This window comes from Gracilinanus agilis, chromosome 4 (genome assembly GCF_016433145.1).
Source record: "Gracilinanus agilis isolate LMUSP501 chromosome 4, AgileGrace, whole genome shotgun sequence".
NCBI classification, from domain to species: domain Eukaryota; kingdom Metazoa; phylum Chordata; class Mammalia; order Didelphimorphia; family Didelphidae; genus Gracilinanus; species Gracilinanus agilis.
In genome coordinates, this window is record NC_058133.1 from 22,457,660 (window position 1) to 22,478,531 (window position 20,872).

The window sequence follows — 20,872 nt, forward strand, 5'->3', positions numbered from 1 at the left end:
TTCTGGATGGCAATTTGGAACTATGCTCAAAGGGCTATAAAAGAATGCCTGCCCTTTGATCCAGCCATACCATTGTTGGGTTTGTACCCCAAAGAGATAATAAATAAACAGACTTGTACAAAAATATTTATAGCTGTGCTTTTTGTGGTGGCAAAAAACTAGAAAAGGAGGGTATGCCCTTCAATTGGGGAATGGCTGAACAAATTGTGGTATCTGCTGGTGATGGAATACTATTGTGCTCAAAGGAATAATAAACTGGAGGAATTCCATGTGAACTGGAAAGACCTCCAGGAATTGATGCAGAGCGAAAGGAGCAGAACCAGAAGAACACTGTACAGAGAGACTGATATACTGTGGTAAAATCGCATGTAATGGACTTCTGTACCAGCAGCAATGCAATGACACAAGACAGCTCTGAGGGATTTATGGTAAAGATGCTACCCACATTCAGAGGAAGGACTGCAGGAGAGGAAACATATAAGAAAAACAAATGCTTGAACGCATGGGATGAGGTGGACATGATTGGGGATGTAGACTTGAAACTACCACACCAATGCAACTATCAACAATTTGGAAATAGGTCTTGATCAAGGACACATGATAAAACCAGTGGAAATGTGTGTCGGTCATGGGTGGGGAGGGGGAGTGGGGGGTGAAGGGGAAAGTAGGAGCATGAATCATGTAACCATGTTAAAAACAAATATTAATAAATGTTTAAAAAAAAAAAGATCTCCCCAAAAGATATTTCAAACAGGAATGGGCGAAGCTAAATCTTTCCTGGAAGGTCTGCAAAGTCTAGAAGTCTTTCAAAGTTCCCTCCTTCAACGGCCAGTTCCTTCCTTCTGATATTGCCTCCAATTTAAATTTATCCTGTATATATCTATGTATGTGTTTGTATATATGTGTGTATGTTGCGTATTTCTGTTTTTCAGTTCATTCTTTGGAGGTGGACATTCATACATTATTCTTCAAAAAGATCCTGTATATAGTTTGCATGTGCCACAGCTATTTACATATTTTTCCCCTATTAGAAAGTATCCTGCATGAGGGCAAAGACTGTACATTTTGCCTCTCTTTGAATCCCTAAGCACTTAGCATATTACTTGGCACATACATTTTTTACTTGACACTTGTCTACTAATACAAGGAGAGGTAGAAAGACAACAGGTTGGTGATATTTTGGAGGAGATCCTTATTCTTGCTTAGTTGTCCTGGATGATCTCTAAGATCTTGAGGTTCTGTGGAGGATCTCTCCAAGGACTTTCCAGTTCCCATGTTTGCCTACCTCAAAATTTTGCTCAATCTAGTCCTTGTTGAATAACCATGTCTAAGGGTGAAGTGGTGCCTCGACCACAAAGGAGACAATGACAAGTCCTCAAAAGCAGAAGGGACTGAGAAAGAGAAGCACGAAGCCCCACTCAGCTACAAACACAGGCACAGGGTGACCAGATCTGATTCACAGTCCAAGTCACTTCCATCACAGATCCTGCTATCAAAAGCCCTCTGCAGATAATGCTGTGCACCCTTTGATTGGGCAGGGGACCGGCCATCCTTCCCAAGCTGTCATTTTAGAGCTCTGTCAAGCTGGATTGTTGTGGTCTGCCTGGTGGGGCCATCATTCCCCATTTCATAATCTTGGGTTCAGTGGGATTGCAGAGGGCAAGCTTGCCATCTGGAGCAAAAGGAGACTGTCAGACCACCCTCTGATGGTATCAAGTATGGAACAGTTTGGGGAGCCAGTAAAAATACCTGGCCATCCTGAGTTAACCTGATTGATTGATCCATCTGATTTGTTTATTTATTTATTAGAGGAGCAGAAGGGATGGTATTATCTCTTATAGGATCATAAAACCAGAATTACTTGGGTTTACTTCATGTAAACTTTGTATATACTTCTAAGTGTTACTGTCATTTCTCCTGCTAGAATATGAATGCCCAGGGGACTATGTCATTACTGGTGTATACACTCAGCATTTAGCACAGTAGCTAGAACACAGCAAGAGCTTATCAAATGTTAGTTGATCACCTTATTGATATATACTTTCCCTTCCCTCTTCCAATACCTCCCTCCCCAAAAGAATGCAAGAGACTGTGTCATTTTCATCGTCTTTGGATATCTATTGCTTGGGAGAGATCCTGACATATAGTAGGTGTCTGATAAATACTTGTTGATTAATTGGCTTCTGGAAAATCAGTTTCTCGAGAAGACACTTGTTAAAAATTGTTTTTTAATTAAAAAAAGGGAGAGATTAAAAAATAAAAAAAACTTTGAAAGAAAAATAATCAAACCACTGCTCTGGGGTTCAAATTCCTCACCTCTAGTGAAGAAAGTTAGATCTGATAACTGGTAAGGCTCTTTCTAGTTCAAATTCCTCCATCCTGATGACTTTTCTTCCCACTTGACCTCCTGCAGATCTTTATACATCAATCTGTTTGTATATCAATCAAATCTCCTTTAAACCAGAATCTTTTCTTTGTCTTTGTAGACCAACCCTTGATTCTTGGCCATTATCTATGGATTCCTGCCATTAATCTTCTGATGCTCGAACCTCCCACCACACTTTGCCTTCTTGTACCTCGCAAGGTTTCAGCAGGTGGAGCTGAGGGAGGAGGTTTTTTCACATGTGTACAAGATATACAAATACAAAAAGGCAGGAGGAGGAAGATATGGGATTTTGTTGCTATTCAGTCATTTTTCAGTTGTGTCTAACTCTTGTGACCCCATCTGGGATTTTCTTTGCAAAGATGTTGGTTCATCATTTTCTTCTCTAGTTTATTTTATAGATGAGGAGCCTGAGGCAAACAAAGTTCAATGACTTGCCCAGAGTCACACAGTTAGTAAGTGTCTGAGACCAGATTTAACTCAGGAAGATGAGTCTGGCACCTAGCAAACTGCCCTCTAAATGAGATTGGAGAACAGTTCATTTTCTCAATTGGCTGGCATTTCAACAATATAGCATAATGCGTTTAGAGCTATAGGGGCCTTTAGATGCCATCCAGTCTGAATTCTCTCATTTTACATATCAGAAAACAGACTCAAGAGAGGAGGAGAGCTTTAGGAGGCAGGAAGTAAAGCTGGCTTTTGGTGCTGGGCCTTTTCTCATTGTACTTTCCAGCTAGGGCTCTTTCCATCAGAGGTATAGGATCATAGCATCATGGATCTTAGAGGCCATGGGATCCAACCCACTCATCTTCAGAAAAGGAAACTGAGACCCTGAGAGGTTAATATAAAGTGACCTGGATCATTGGAATCCTCTTTGAGATAGGAATTTGAATTCATATCATCTTGACTCTCAAGTCCACTCTGACCCATTAAGTCATGCTACCTTCTCAAGGCATGAGATATGCTATCTAGGGACAGGACCAACTCATCCCACCTTTCACAGAAACTATTTCATCACTATATTCAAATAGACACAAATATCCTTTCCTGAGACCTAGTGAAATGAACAAATCCATAAAACAGTACTTAATGGTCCTACTGCAAAGGAGTTCTCCAGTGGAATACCCCAAGGATCTGTGCTTGGTCCTGTCCTGTGTAACATTTTTTTTTTAGCCTATGAAAGGTTAAAAAGAGACTGGTACTACTTATCAAATCTGAGCACGGTGATAAAGAAAATAGTTAATACAATGAATGACATTTAGGATCCAAAAATATCTTGGCATTTCAGGACAGCAGGCCAAAGCTTAGAAGAGAAAACAGTTTGGTGCTGCTTAAGAAATAGGATGGTGGATCAGTGGCATGGATTAGGTATACAATACACAGGAATAAATGACCACAGTAATCGAGTGTTTGATAAACTCAACCACGTAAGCTTTGGGTCTAGGAACTTACTATTTGACAAAACTTATTGAGAAGATTGGAAGGCATTTTGGTGGAAACTAGATATAGACCAACATCTCACCATGGATGCTATCTATCTCCAGAGAAAGAACTGATGGAGTCTGAATGCGAATCAAAGTGTATCTTTTTAATTTTCAAAATTTTCCGAGTGTGTGTGTGTGTGTGTATGTGTGTGCGTGTGTGTGTGTGTGTATGTTGATCTCTGTTTTCTTTTGCAACAGGGCAAATATGGAAATATGTTTTGCATATAAACTCTATCAAATTGCTTGTCTTCTCATTGATTGGGAAGGAAAGTAGGGAGAGAATTCGTTACTAATTTTTTAAAATGAACATTAAAAACAATTTGCTTGACAAGAAGTGATAAATGTAAAGTTTTCCATTTAGGTTCAAAAATTCATTATTAAATAGCTAATTTCCCATTAAAAAAAAACCAACATGACCATTTTAGTGAGTTTCCAGCCCATGTTGGGCCAGCTATATGATACTCTAGCCAACAGAAGCTGACGCCATCTTTGGCTATACCCAGAAGCCCAGCTTCCTGGAATAAGGTGAAATAGTCTTGGTCTAATCCCATCTGGAACATTAAGTTCAGTTCATGTCACCACATTTTCAAAAGGTCATTAATAAGCTGGAGAGAGTCCAGAAGACAGCAATAGGGCTGGAAGAGTGTGCTAAGTTCATGAAGAACAATCAGAAGAACTCAAAAAAACTTAGCTTGAGGAGAAACTTAGGGGGACCTGGTAGCTCATTTTAGGTATTTGAAGTACTATCATGTGAAAGAAGGATCTGATTGAAGTTATTTAACCCAGAACTTAGAACTAGGAGCACCAGAGAGAAGTTAACAGGGAAGCAAATTTTGTTAGAAAAAATTTCTTAGCAATCACAGTTGACCAAAAGTGAAATGACATGCCTCAAAAGATGGCAAATTCAGGGTAGCTAAATGGCTCAGTGGATGGAGAGCCAGGCCTAGAGACAGATGGTCCTGGTTTCAAATTTAACCTCAGACACTTCTTAGCTGTGTGTCCCTGGGCAAGTCACTTAACCTTCATTTTCTAGCCCTTACTGCTCTCTTGCCTTGGAATTTATAGATTCTAAGAGAAAATAAGAGTTAAAAAAAAAAAAAAAAAGAAAGTGAGTTCTCTCTGCTTAGAGGTCCTTGAGTTAATGCTACAGGAACACTTGTATGGAGATAGTAATGGGATGCCTTTTAAGTACCATGTCTGTAGTTGTTTCCAGCTCTCAAAATCCTATGGTTCTGTTATGTGAGTATGGAACTGTGCAGGGAGCTGGAGGACACGTAAAGATGAAGTCAATGCCCTCAAGGAGTTAACCATTTAGGGGAGGGCAAGCATAGAATCCTGGAATCTTAGATTTGGAAGGGATCTCAGAGGCCATTTGGTAATCCTCTAGTTTCCTGGATCCTCTGCTTGAAGACCTCCCCTCACCAGGAACTGACCTCACCATTCTGGGATAGGGAAAGAGAAGGGAGCAAGTATTTATGAAGCATTTACTCAATGTACAAATTTTATCTCTTTTAATTCTTATGACAACCCTGTAGGGTAGGAGCTATTGTCATTACCATTTTACTGTTTAGGAAATTGAGGGAAACAGCATTAAATGCCTTCCCAGGATCACACAGGTAGTAAGAGCTTTGGGTCAGATTTGAATTCAAGTCTTCCTGTTTCTAGTTATAGCATTCTAATCATTGGGCTACCTTGCTACCTACTTAGAGGCTAGTTCATTGTTAGAAAGCTATTCTTTCCATGAACCCTAAATCTGCCTCTTGGTCAGTTTTCACCTCTGGCTCATAATTTTGCCATCTGAGGTCAAATAGAATGAGGCTTTCCAATATGGCGGTCTTTCAAATACTTGGAGCCTGATATCATGTTTTGTTGCCTTTTCTTTTCTGGGATAATTATTGCTAGTTCCTGTTAGTTTCATAGACAGAGATCCAAAGGATCCATTGGATCCAATGGAGAAGGAAATGTTAAACCACTCCAATTTCCTTGCCACGAAAGTCTCATGGGTAGCTTTTGTCCACAGGGTCACAAAGAGTTGGACAAGACTGAGCAACTAAACAACAACAAATATAGAAACAAATCTGTCCAACAATTATAATAACAATATTAATAACCTATAATAATAATAATTAGCATGTATATAGTACTTAAAGATTTTCAAAGCAATTTCTCTATGTTCATTTGATCCTTACAGAAACACTATGAAGTAGGTGCTATTGTTATCATCATTTTAAAGAGGAGGAAACTGAGTCAATGAGAGGCAGAATGATTTGTCCAGAGTCATACAGCTGGTAAATATTTCAGGCAAGATTTGAACTCATTTCTTGATTCTCAAGTCCAACAATCTCTTCACTATATAACCCACCTAGTTCAACCTCCCATTTTATAAATGAGAAGCCTGAGTCCCAGAATGGATAAGACAGTTGCCCAGGTCACAAAGCTATTAAGTATCTAGGGAGGATTTGAACTCAGGTCTTTTTGACATCCCCTCTGTCTCTTTAACCGTTCCACCTATGACCTTTTGCCATCTCCTCGGCCTTTTCCTGGTCATTCCAAAGTTCAAAAGGTCTTTTTTTGAAAATATGCAGAAATGAGCTTCATATTCCAAGAGAGTGATCTGACCTTTCCTCTCTTCTGTTCAAAGGGCTGATACTCCCTCACTACAGCACACATAACTTTCTTCGTTGTATAATATTATACAATCAGTGCATATTTTAATGTCTAATCAATTTATAAATAATTATATTATTTGGCATAAAATTAAAGCTATAAATAATAAAAATTATCAGTTTAATCAGTCATACATAACTGAAGTCAATCAGAGCTAGGATTAGAATCCAAACCCCTTGACTCCCAGGCCAGTGCTTTTCCTACTACAGCTTCAACTAAATGTTTCCTGCCATTTCTTTGGGAATTCCAAAGCCTTTGAAGTTCACCCCAATAGTTTTCCTAGCACACCTCATCACGGGACTCACATGCAGCCCACACCCAGAAGCTCAGGCCTCCCATACCCAGTGGGCTCCCAGCCAAGTACGCAGTTGGACTGGACCCCAAAGTAAAGGAGGGTGTGAGCTGAGGAGGACTCAGAGCCCGTGACAGGCCCTCAGGGCTGCACTTGGTTGATCACTCTATAAATAGAAGGAATAACGATCAGAATGTCTTTTTAATATGCACATGGAATTCATTTACTTAATGAAGAATTTTCCTGGAAAAGAAAGTTGCTGTCAGGATTGGGAGAGTCAGAAAACTAGATGAAAAAAATAATAATAATAAAAAGGAGAATCCTGAAGCCTACCGTGCTGTCCATCTTGGGCCCAAGCTCAGGCCTGGCTTTGGGACTGCCTCACTGGATGACTCTGAGCAAGTCATGGAAGCTTCTCTCCACTCTGATGGTCACTTTCCTAATCAGTAAATAAAGAAAGTCACTGGTCCAGAAGATCTCGAGGGTCCTTTCTAGTCATAACTGGAGGCCAACTCTTAACATTCTCTGTTCTTTTTTTTTTTTTAAAACCCTTACCTTCTGTCTTGGAGTCTATACTGAGTATTGGCTCCAAGGCAGAAGAGTGGTAAGGGTAGGCAATGGGGGTCAAGTGACTTGCCCAGGGTCACACAGCTGGGAAGTGTCTGAGGCCAGATTTGAACCCAGGACCTCCCGTCTCTAGGCCTAGCTCTCAATCCACTGAGCTATCCAGCTGCCCCCATACATTCTCTGTTCTAAGCTCCCTTCCTGCCCTGACATTCCCTGTTCTATTAATGACTAAATAAATTGAAAAGGATTTATTAGGCACCTGCTTTGTATGCTATCAAGCACTGTTCTAGGTGGTGGGAATACAAGTACAAAGAATAAACCAATCCCTACTCACAAGAAGCTTACATTGCAGTAAGTGAGACATCAAGGAAATAGATAAATAGGCTATCTTCCCTTCTAGCTCTGACATTCTATAAATCCGTGATAAAATCCTAGCAGCTCCAGGAGAATACACGTATGAGCCATTCATGGTCTTTTTTTTCATAGAAACAGACACACATCGAGACTGGCAAAGCCCCTCTGACAGCATCTCCCCATGGGGAGAGTCCGAGGGTCCTGCTTCTGGGAGAGTCATGATGCCACGTATAGATGTCCATTCAAGTGGCGTGGAAGGAAATCCAGAAAGAAGTGCTTCTCCTGCTCATAACATGGTTAAGGGGCAACTGGATGGGTCAGGTCAGTGGATAGAGAGCGAGTCCTAGAGAGAGGAGGTTCTGGGGTCAGTTATGGCCTCAGACACTTAGCTTTGTGATCCTGGGCAAGACACAACCCCAATTTCCTGGCCTTTACGCTCTTTGGTATTGGAACTGATGCTTAGCATTGATTCTAATACAGAAGGTAAAACATGGCTAGTAGAATCCTTTTCGATTGGCTTTGTGCCTTCAAAAGGAGCCAAAAGAACAAAGCGTCGACTTCTTTCTTTAATGTTTGTCTCTTTTGATGGTTATTTGCATTGATTTGAGTCCATTGCAGGTGAGAGACAATATTTTATGGGGAGAGTCTTTCCAAGAGCAGCATATGACTGGCTGACATTTACTTATTTGTTTGTTTTTAATCTGGTCTTTGTTCTTTTGATCTAAATCCGGAATTTAGGAAGGAAATTAACCTGGAGACTCTCTTGTGAGTTTTGGAAAGGCAGGAGAATGAGAGTTCGGGTGGCTGGAGGTTGGCTGGCTTTTGCAGCCAGTGTAGCTTCCATATGTCAATGAGCAAGAAATACTTTTCAGGACCCAGCCCAATGGTAGCTGAGACGAGGACTTCTCTGGTAGTGACGCTAAAGTTGAATGTGAATTTGATAGAACCGACTCTTTGTAGAAAGTGTAACAAGTCTGATCCACTCACCCCAGAGTCTAAAGTGAGAAGAAGTCAGGATACGAGCTTTTATTTGTTTGTTTGTTTGTTTGTTTGTTTTTGTTTTGTTTTTAAACCTTTAACTTCTGTGTATTGGCTCCTTGGTAGAAGAGTGGTAAGGGCGGGCAATGGGGGTCAAGTGACTTGTCCAGGGTCACACAGCTGGGAAGTGTCTGAGGCCAGACTTGAACCTAGGACCTCCTGTCTCTAGGTCTGGCTCTCAATCCACTGAGCTTTTAAAGGAAAAACCTTGCCCCTTTTTTCATATTTTGTCTTGGAAGTAAATATGCCTTTGTAAAAACTAATTAATGTTCAGTGGTGAAAGAGAACTTGACTAAGGATGGGGGAAATAGAAAAAGCGAGGACCTGAGCTGATGACAATAGAGAAGAATCACTTCTACCATTGTTGGTATTCTTGGACGTCCATGTAGCATCCTGGCTCTGGGAGAACGAGGCCAGAGAGATACTCTCTGTGCTCATGCTGGCAAAGCTTAAAGCCAAGTGATTTTAATTTGGGATCAGCCCTGTGATTTCACTGGTAAAAGGAACTCCTGGTGTGGATCTTCTACCAATGTGGATTGGTACCTGCTCTGCAAATGAATGGTTTTAGAGTGTTGCCTTCAGCAAAGAGATGTTCAGTGATTTGTCCAGGATCACATAGATAGTAGGATTTGAACCTATGTCATTCCCACCCATGTGATTCTGCCTCTAAGTCTAGCAATCACAGATTTCATTTTTAGAGTATTTTCTGATTTAAAAAGCAAATGACGCAATGGATGGAGGGCTGGTTTCTGGAGGAAGGAAGACGACTCTTTAAATCTAGCCTCAGATACTCACCAGATGTATAGTCCTGACTTCAGTCATTTAACCCTGTTTGCCTCAGTTTACTCCTTTGCAAAATGAGCTGCAGAAGAAAACAGCGAACCAATATCTTTGCCAAGAAATGGAGTCATGAAGAGTTTGATGTGAATGAAAACACTGGACAACAAAATTACTCAAAACAACCCAGTGAGGCAGGCAGGAAAAATATTAATAGGTACTCATTAAGCTCCCCTGAAATTCTCCTGAGATGTCAAGGTGATTGATGCCATCCTGGTATCCAAGAGGAGCCTTGTTAGTACTTATCTGTTGTCTGAGGAGAGGAGCTCCATAGGTTCTACTGGAGAGAAACCAGGATTCAGAGTCAGAGAAATCGGCCTCAAACCCCAGCTTTGCTTATCATTGCCTCTAGGACCTTGGATAAGTCACTTCTCTTTTCTCCTCTATAAAACAAGAAGGTTGCACTAGATGGCCTTTTTGAGTTCTTTGATCTTGTGACCAATTTGGCTGAATCCATCACTGGAGGCTGTGCCAACAGGTGGTTCCCTCTTTTAGTAACTGTAGATGTTACTTTTCCAAGGCTCACATGGAGAGGGAGTGAACTGCATCAGTGAAAGGATCATTGGGTCATTCATTTAGGGAGATGTTCCTATCAGTTCTATAAAGCCTCTCTTGGGCTCAGGGCTTTAAAGGAATAAGAGAAAATACATAGGATTACATGGGAAACCAATTCTACTGAAATGTAGTTATGTTTATTTATCTATACACATTTATAAAAAATACATACACACATAGGGACCCAAGAAGGCATCAAGTCAAACCCTCTCATTCTGAAAACAAGGAAACCGAGTCAGAGAGCTATTAAATGACTTATCCACGATCACACGTGTATAAAATGGCTAAGGGAGAATTTGAACTCAGATCTTCCTGCCTCCATGTCCATTGCTCTATTAAATAGATCAAAGATTGTCACAGAGAACCTACAGTGACAAAATCCTAGAGCCTTAAAATCACAGAATAGCAGTTACTAGATATGGAATAGTAAGGCAAATAAGAGAAGGAGACAAATAGCTACAATGCCAAATCTTGTTCATAAAGTATGTAAGGAAGGTACCTATAAAATATCTATATTAACCCATATCATATTACCTGCCTTCTTGGGAAGGAGAAGGGGATGGGATGGAGAAAAAAAAAAAGAGAATGAGACATAGATTTTTGAATATAGCTAATGCCAGAATTTATTTCTCTTGCATAAGCATATTTATTATAATTTATTACATATTTATAATGAACCATATGCATTATATTCTTATGTTACATATTATATTACGTTACATACTAAAAAAAGATCACTCAAAAATATCCTGGGAGTTCTAGGTTTATCTCCAGCTGTTCACTCTATTCCATAAACCTCGTTGGTTCATGTCTTGCCAAAGATGCCTGGGATTTCCTGCCGCTGTTCCTTTGCTGATGGGATCTCTTTGACCAGGCATGCCTTCCTTTCTGTTTCTGCCATGCTGAATGCGAGCCATTTTTTAAGAGTTGCTACTTCTCTGGAACTTTCCTTGACTCGACCTCTCATTTCCCAGAATATTTGTCTCTTTGGAGACATACTTTGCTTCATATCTTCATTATCCCTGTGCCTGTATGATGGGGTGTTTTAATGATCCTCAACTTTGACAATGATTAGCCACTGCCTAAATAATGGAATTCAAAGAGGAGTTGTCAGTGGCTTAATGTCAGTTTGGCAGGAGGTCTCCAGTGGGCTGCCCCGGGGATCTGTGCTTAGCTTCATGCTATGGGATATTTTTGAACGGCGTGGGTCAAAATATAGAAGGCACGATAATCACATTTGCAGATGAGTCAAATCCAGAAGGGCTGACCTGAAACACATTGGGCAATAGTCAGCATCTCAAAAGTCCTGCACAGATGACACTGCATTGAATCTAATAAGAGAAAATCGAATCGCTTGCATTTTAATTAGAAAATTAACTTCATGAGCACAAGATGAAGGAAGAGATAGCCAGAGAGCAGATGTTCTAAAATCTAGCTGGGGATTTTAGTGGCTTGTATGCTTGGCATGAGTCAATAGTGTGATATGGCAGCCAAAAACAACCTTAATGCAATTTTGGGCTGTGTTGGGAGTGTTAGCTTCCAGGAATAAGGAGACCGTAGTCCCACTGAACTTTGTTCTGGTGAGGCCACAGATGGGGTTCTGTGCTCAGTCCTGAAGGCAACATTTCTAGGAAGAACATGGATAAAATAGAGGGTTTCCAGAGGATGATGATAAGCCTTGATTTGAGGTCAAATGAGTTGAAGGGGCTGGGACTGTTGAGCTTGGAGAAAAGAAGATTCAGGGGCTTTGTGAGAGCTGGCTTTAAGTACTTGAAAGCCTCATCAATCAATCAATATTAATAAACATTTGTTAAGCACCTACTATGTGCCATTCTCTGTGCTAAGTAGAGCTATTTGAAAGAGAGATTGGATTTATTTTGACTTTGGGGATAAGAGGGCAGAATGAGGAACAATGGGAGAATGTTTTGGAGAGGTTAATTTAGGCTGGATGTCAGAAAGAATGAAAATAAAACAAAATAAAATCAATGAGAGTCATCCCACTGTGGAAAAGTTTGGTTCAGGAGGAGGATGTGGGATTCCTCTCACTGGAGATTTTCAAGCAAGGGCTAGAGATGGCCACTCATTGGATATGTTCTAGTGGAGATTCTTTCAGGTCTGAATTGGATGAGAGGGCCACAGTGGTCCCTCCCAATTTTCTGGGTTCATGGTTCTGATTACCTTTGAAGCCATTATGAGGCTGGAAACAATAGCCTGTCTTTTTAACAATAATATTTCTTCTGCTGTGTAGTCAAGAGTCATTAATAAAAAAGAATTAAAAATGAGGATCATCAAGGGGATAATGGTAAGTGTGCCATATGCACATTAAAGTTATTAAAGCTTTAAATGCACGAAGACTTTTGGGACACCCCATATTTGCAATGAAGACTTCCATGGGATTAGTGGCACAAGAGATATCATCAGAGAGATGTTTAGCTCTGTGCGGAGAATAAAGTCAACACTTAATGGAAGTTTGTTGACTTGTCTAGAGTCAAATAACTAGAAAAGGGGATGTTCTATTTATGGAACAAGATCCTGTAATACAGATTTTCATCTTTTCTACAATTTATATACAGTCTTTGAGTATCACTTGTAAAAAGTGACTTGTCCAGGGTCATACAGCTAATATATATCAGGTTAGACTGGAGCAGAAAAACTCCAGTGGTCTTCTGAGTAGAACAGAGAAAGTATTGAGACCATCTAAGCTCTGTCTATCCACGTGAAGCCCATGACTGCGTAAGCTTTGGGGTGGGAGGTCTGGGGGGGGGTTATAATATTCTGTTGGCTACCATTGAGCTTGCATCCTACTAAAACCCTCAGATCTTTAAAAATTTAACTGTATCAGGGGCAGCTGGGTGGCTCAGTGGACTGAGAGCCAGGTCTAGAGACAGGAGGTCCTGGATTCAAATCTGGCCTTGGACAATCTCCAGCTGTGTGACCCTGGGCAAGTCACTTAACTCCCATTGCCTAGCCCTTCCCACTCTTCTGCCTTGGAACCAATACACAGCATTGATTCCAAGATGGAAGGTAAGGGTTAAAAAAAAAAAAATTTAACTGCATCTACCTATGCCTTTCCCACCTCATATTTGTGAAACTGAATGTTTAAACCTAAATGTAAATCTTTACATTTATCTCTATTGAACTTCATCTTGTTAGAGGAAACCAAAGAAAGAGAGATGAGAAGTAGTTTGAGGGGATCACAGAAGGCTTCCTAGAAGAGGCTGCATCTGCGCTAAACCTTGCGGCTGGTACAGGTCAGGGACATCTGGTTGGCCATGAGAGGACCAGCCTAACTATAGCCAGAAAGACTGATCACTAGGGTGACTGTCCATCAGGAAATGGATGTTTCCTGTCTCTTGAGGCCTGGAGATTGAGGGAATGTGGCTCCCCTTGGTGGAAGGTGCAACCATGTTGATAAACTCAAAGATTTTTTTTTGGAAGTGTTGAAACAAATTCTTGTTACATTGAATTCCATTTGGAGATTCAGGTTTATAATTCCATTGGGATAATATTCTTGGGAAATGCATCCTTTCTTTCCTGGCATTAGAATCTAACCGAAAGGTACTGGATTATATTCCCAACCTCAGCCTTTTCTTCTAAAGCAGCCAAGGATCTAGGAAGTCCCTCTCCCCAGCCTGGGCTGACTCCCCATGCAATGATAAAGGAGAGGAGCTGAGAGGCGAAGAGGTCCAAATCCATTCAGAGTCCTTGGCCTTTATGCCTGTCCACATATTCCTGACCATGTCTCGTTGCTAGGCAAGTCACTTAAGAGATATAGAATTGGGATAAAGGTAGTTTCCATTGGCCTAGTTTGTTCCTCACAAGGGGTTTAGAACTTGGAGATTTTCCTGGGGCCACATTGCCATGTACGCTTCTGTCCAACTGGCTGGCTGTCCCTGGACCAACTCTGGGCACTCTGTGGCCACTCAATGAGTACTGCTTGGCTGATGGATGGGCTGGAGAGAAAGGCCACTAAGCAACGAAAGCATGCCTGGCATTCAAACATACAAACACACACACACACACACACACACACAAGCTGGCTCCTAAACAGAGGAGTCTGAGGTATGTGTTTTCAAATGAGCTCAAGATTTTTAATAACTGACTGAATTCAAGCCTGACTGGAAAAATTCAAGGAAAAGGCTAACAACAACAACAACGACAATTTTCAAGAGGTGCTTTGAAGGTGCTTTGGGAATCAAACCCTTCCTTAAATAGTGTTTTATACAAACTAATCTTAAATGAAGCAGAAATATACATAGAATTTCTCCTAAAGGCACATGAAAAACAATCTGGCCCAGAGTCTGGAAACATGGGTTTGAAACTCATTTTAGTAATATTGTGACAAAGGGAGAGTGGTTAACTTTTCCTTCTTGAACCTCAGTTTCCTCATCTGTAAAATGGGGAGGTTAAACAAGATCATCTCTAATTCCCTCACAGCCCTTGTTCTAATGTCTTTTTCTGCACTGAAACTGGGGGCAGCTTACACCAAATCCCCAAAGCTGTGATTTGTAGGATGTGTTTATAAAGTGGAGAGCAATCCCATTCATATGAAGTGAGTGGAGCCTGGAAAGCGGCAGCTCCTACAGAAGACTTTGAATAGTTGGTAGAAGAGTTTAAACTCAGCTCCCTGGGACAGGAGGGAGTGAGTGTAGTGAGTGTAAACAATTTCCTCTCATACAGGGATTCCTCCCACCCACCTTCCTATCCACCTGCCTGGGTGATAAGTTCTCTAGGCAAAAGGCGCCTTGGACACACTGAGATAGATAGATAGATAGATAGATAGATAGATAGATAGATAGATAGATAGATAGACAGACAGACAGACGGATAGATAGATGGATAGATAGATAGATGGATGGATGGATAGATAGATAGATAGACAGATAGACGGATAGATAGATAGATAGATAGATAGATAGATAGATATATGGATAGATAGATAGATGGATGAATGGATGGATGGATGGATGGATAGATAGATAGATAAATAGATAGATAAATAGATAGATAGATAGATAGATAGATAGATAGATAGATAGATAGATAGATGGATACATGGATAGATAGATAGATGGATGAATGGATGGATGGATGGATGGATAGATAGATAGATAGATAGATAGATAGATAGATAGATAGATAGATGGATACATGGATAGATAGATAGATGGATGAATGGATGGATGGATGGATGGATAGATAGATAGATAGATAGACAGATAGATGGATAGATGGATAGATAGATAGATGGATAGATAGACGGATAGATAGATAGATATAGTTGGATGGATAGATAGATAGATAGATAGATAGATAGATAGACAGACAGACAGACAGACAGATAGATGAGATCAGTATATAAACCATACATAGGTGAATGTAGGTAAAGAGCTAGAAGGGTCCATAAAGGCCATTTAGTACAACCTTTCCTTTTACTGAAGTGGAAATTGAAGACCAGAGGAGATAAAAGACTTGTTCAAGGTCACAAGGACACAAATATTCTTGTCAGGAACAGAATGTTGTTTTTCATCATCCCCATTTCCCTGTGTATTTCTCTCTCCTCCCCTACCTAGAGAGCCATTCCTTGTAATAAAGAGTAAAGATAGTCAGAGAACTAATGGAGATGCTCAGCAAATGTCAGCAACAAGTCCAGCCAGCCTGTTGTCCCTTGCAGTCTAGTTCAGTTCAGACAGCCGGGGCCTTGCCAGCTCTACACTTCCTGTCTGTGTGATCTTAACCAAGTCCTTGGATGTCGCTGGGTCTCAGCTTCCTCACATATAAAATGTGCAGGTTAAACTATAGGACCTTTAAATCTCTTCCAGCTCAGTATTGATGATCCTATAGCCTAATTATTCTTGCTCCCTGGGAGCCAAGTTCCATCGCTTCTTCCTGCAGAAGGAGAAACAGGGCTCTCAGTTTCCTACAAAATCATGAACCCAGGACAAGGGCTTCACTCATTACCCCTGTTCCATTCCTTCCCCCTCCAGAATGACCCTTTGCTTTAATAGCAAGTAGTTTCCCCCTACAGTTACATGGAGCTGGGATGGGAGCCCCAGGTCCCCTCACTCCCAGCAGTGCCCTTTGGACCACACCGAGACTAAATTTCTTTCCCTTCTTTCTATAGTACCAATTCACAGTTGGATTTAATTTAATTCAATCCACCCCCTCCCACACAAATCCAGTCAAACGACTTCTGTTTGGGGTTCTTTTATAATTGGAAAAATCCATGAGCTCATGGTGGCGTGGGTACCTTCTTTGGTGGGGCAGATCAAGGGCCTGGAGGCCTTCTCATCCTGTGTACTGGGTTTGCCCATAAATTTTTTTGCAGAACCTCCACCCAAGAGACTGCCGTTGGCCTTGCTTGAAGTCTTTGGATATTTCCAGGGTACCAAAGCACCATCGAATCCCCCCATGTGTGGATTTCCAGCCTCCTGGTTCTCCCCGCCTGGCTCCTTTCCTAATTGTACACGTCCTCACTAGTGGCCTTTCTTCTTGTGCGTGGAACCAGCCAAGGCTTCCTTGTGCCCGTCATGCCTCTTTCCACTGTCCTCTGAGGAAGGTGAAAACACAGTCCTTTGGGGCTTCTGGTGTTCTAGGATTGGCAGCCACATAGGATTGTGGACCACAAGGACAAATTAAGAAAGGATTCTGGGATTTTCTGCTTTTTGACCAGCTTGCCTGGCTCTGATGAAAGATCACCATGATGGTCTTGACTGATGGAAGTGAACATGGAGGAAAGGGGTCAGCGAGGGTGAATTTAGTTGGGAAATTCATTGTCAATAAAGGAGAAAAACAGCAAGGGTAGAAAGGGATTAGATAGGCCTAAGAGTACTGGCCTTCCTAATCATTTTTAGTCATTTCATTAATTAAAAATTAAATTTGAATATTTTAAAATTTAATTAAAATTAAAATTAATTTTAATTTCTAAATTTAAATGAAATTAAAATAAATAAAACAAACAAATAATTTTTAAAAATCTTTTACCTTCTGAATTAGAATTGATACTAAAGATCAGTTCCAGAAAGGTCAAGGCAATTGTGATGAAGTTAATTGCCCAGGGCCACACAGCTAGGAAATAAAGGAGGCTGGATTTGAACCTAGGACTTCCCATCTCTAGACCTGACTCTCTGTCCTCTGAAGCACTTAGTTTCTTCTCTTCTCAGGTTTTCTTGGTAAAAATAGTGGAGTAGTTTACTATTTCCTTCCCCAGCTCTTTTTAAAGATGAGGAAGCTGAAACAGACAGGGTGACGTGACTTGTCCAGGGTCACACAGCTAATAAGTGTCTGAGGCCTGATTTGAACTCAGATTTTCCTGACTCCAGGCCTGTTGCTCTATTCATTGCTCTATCAAGTCCTGGGCTCATATTCTGTCTGATACTCACTCACTGTGTAACCTTCTTATTCATTCTTTCAGTTTCCTTACCTATAAAATGGAAATCAGCCAGGGAAGATGAAAATACTCTGAACATTTAAATTTGGTTCATGTCAGATCTCTTCCCTCCATAACTGAGCTTCCTACGCTGACAAAAGGAGTTGGCCAGTCCACATTCTCGCTGGCTATTTTGTTTGCATCCTTCCTTCTTGAAGCCTAAAGGAGAAAAATAGATTTGTTCCATCAGTGTTGCAATCGACTCACTCTCTGTCCTTCTCTCCAAGACCCCAGTCTGGGAGGGGGCCGCTGCTCACAGCTAGGAACACAGCTTCTCATCCAGCGTGAATTCATTTTTTCATTGGATTAGCATCAAACTAAAGGGATGTCAAGCTCCTGGAATGCAGCTTTGGAGAGGAGTGATTTTGATGAGAACCAAATGTGATTGGCTCAGAAAGGAGACGATATTTATCTCTGCAGAACTGGTGTCATCCCTAGGCTTGGCCAGCCTCCTGGGGTTAACCCTTCGGCATCCTTGGGGGAAAGATGGGCCCATGGCCCAAACAGCATGCTCAAGGGGGACCCAGGAGAGGACCTCAAGAGAGCAACATTAATGAAGGAAGTCCCTGGTGGGGCTTTGCTAACCTGCTACCTTCTGTCTCTCCGGTTTCCCTACTTAGGGACAGTGTACGTTGGGAAGTCCAAATGTCCCATCAGACCATTCTCCACTCAGAGATTTGAAGCTGGAATGGGTCTTCGATGTCATCTGATTCAACCCTTTAATTTTATAGATGGGGAAAGTGGCCCAGAGAGTTAAAGCGACTTCCACAAAATGACACAGATCCTCTGTGTTAGATAACCGGGAGGGAGCCCAGGTTCTCCTTCCCTTGCTAGTCGATCTCAGGAAACAGAAGCCTTAAATGGGTAGGTGGGGCTTTGATACTAGAATCAGAGACTTGGAGCTGAATGGAACCTTGGTACCACGGAGTCCAACCTCCTCATTTTAGGCACAGAGATTTGAAATGAATTGTCCAGAGTCCTATAATTAGTAAAAGAAAGAGGCAGAAGTTAAACCCAGGTCTAGAGGGAATCTAGAGAGGATCTTGCTGGAGAGATCACGCAGTATACTGGAAGGATCTTCAGATTCTGAGTCAAGAGACTTAAATTCGAATCCTGCCTTTGCTCTCTGGACATGTCCCTGGAAGTCTCCGAGCCTTCATTTCCTCAACAATAAAACAGAAAGACCATTCTTTGCCCTACAAAAGATAGATGGTTGTAGTCTTTACTAGTTTAAAAATAGTAATAATATTAAATTATGAATAGCCAATGTTTACAAAGTCCTTGCAAAGCCCTTTTAGATACACGATCTCATTTGAGACAGATGACAAACCTGGCAGGTAGGAACTATTATTATCCACATTTTATAGATGAGGCAACTGTGACAAAGAGAGGTTTAAGAGACCTGCCCAAACTCATACAGCTAGCATTTGAGATAGGATTCAAACTCAGTTCTTCTTGATTCCAAGTCTATTACTTATAATCATTGTGCTCCCTAGTTGTAGCTACTCTAAGAAGATCTGGGTTCAAATCTTTCCTCTACCATATAGAAATGGAGTAATCTTAATCAAATCAAATAGCCTTTCTGGGTATCAATTTCCCAATCTGTAAAATGAGAAGATTGGATTAAATGACCTCAGAGTTTTCTTGGCAAAAATACTAGAATGATTTGGTATTACCTTCTCCAGTTAATTTTTACAGAATAGGAAACTGAGGCAAGCAAGATTAAGTGACTTGTCCAGGGTCATACAGCTGTTACATGTCTGAGGGCAAATTGGAACTCATGAAGATAAGCCTTCCTGATTCCAGGCCAGGTGCTCTATTCACTGTGCAACTCACTGTACAAAGATGAAAAACATGCTTCCCACCTTCAAGGAGATTGCAACATATTGGGGGTTAGTAGTGATAGACCCATTGACAGATGAGTATGAACCAAGGGACAAGGGATGAGAACAAAGTATCCTAGAAAAATCTGAGGCAAGAAACGGAATATTATCAGTGTTGTAGGGGGAGAGGGCTTCAAGAGAAAGGGGAAAACAGAACTCTCCATTGAAGGGAGAGAGAAATTTGGATGCTTGGGTATAAGGAGTTTCTACTCATTCTGGAGGATAGCTGAAAGAATTGAGGCTTTCAGAAATGGGGAACTGTTGGAGCAAGTGATGATAGTAGCAAGAGTGGAGGTAGGGAAAGATTAGGGAGGGTAGCTATCTTCCAGTATTAGAAAGGTCCTCATGTAAAAGAAGGAATTTGTTCTGTAGCTGCACAAAGGACAACTTGGACCAAAGAGGGGAAGAACAACTGAGGTGAATTTTGAATTATTCTGAAGCAAAAATTCTTAATGATTCAGAAAATGGGAAGAATTATCTTAGGGAGGAGAGAGCTCCCCATCATTGGAAGTGTGTAAGTAGAAACTGGGCAATGCCATGTCAGGGATGCTACTAAGGAGATTCTCGTACTGGTAAAGGTTGGACTAGAGAGGTCTTGAGTTCTGGGCCCGGAGTTCTAGGAACTGAACTGAATTGAATCAACATTTGTGGACAGGCCTTCCCTTGATACTGCAGAATCCTAGTGTCATAGTAAAATCAAGATATGCCTGGTACTTTGACTCTAAAAGCTTCTAGTCTGAGAAGAGAGACAAAACTAGGGAATCAATAATTATGATGCAAATTGGATGTATGAAAGCAAATGCAAATAATTCACTGGGAGGGATCTCAAGAGATTAATGCATCAGAGCTCAAAGGGATCTGGAGGGGAGAAGGAATCCATCCTCAAATTTTATAGGTGAAGAAACTGAGGCCCAGAGAAGTTAAGTGAGTTGCCTAAGTTCACATTAATTGAGAAAGATGGGATTAAAACAAAGGTCCTTTGACTCCAAAGCCAAGGTCTTTCCATTGTTCTAAATTGCCTTACTTGTATGCCATTTATTATCTCTGTGGATATTGTCATCTTCAAGTAGGACGTATGATCTCTGAGGACAGGAACGATTGAAATTATGGCTTTGTAGCTTAAAAACATCTAATTTGTTAGTTATTGCTAGCCTAAACACTGAATTGATTTTTCTTACCCAGAACCCAATCTCTCAGAATTTTTACTTGTCACAATATTAAACATTTGTTGGTTGACATGCATAATATGCTCTTCTTTCTTCTCTGCCCCCAGTGATGGATAGAACGTGAATTCCTTGAGGGCAGGGCACTTTTGTCTTCATTTCTCCAAACTGTATCAGTGCTAGACAACTAAGAAGAACTTAAAGTATTTCTTGAATTCAA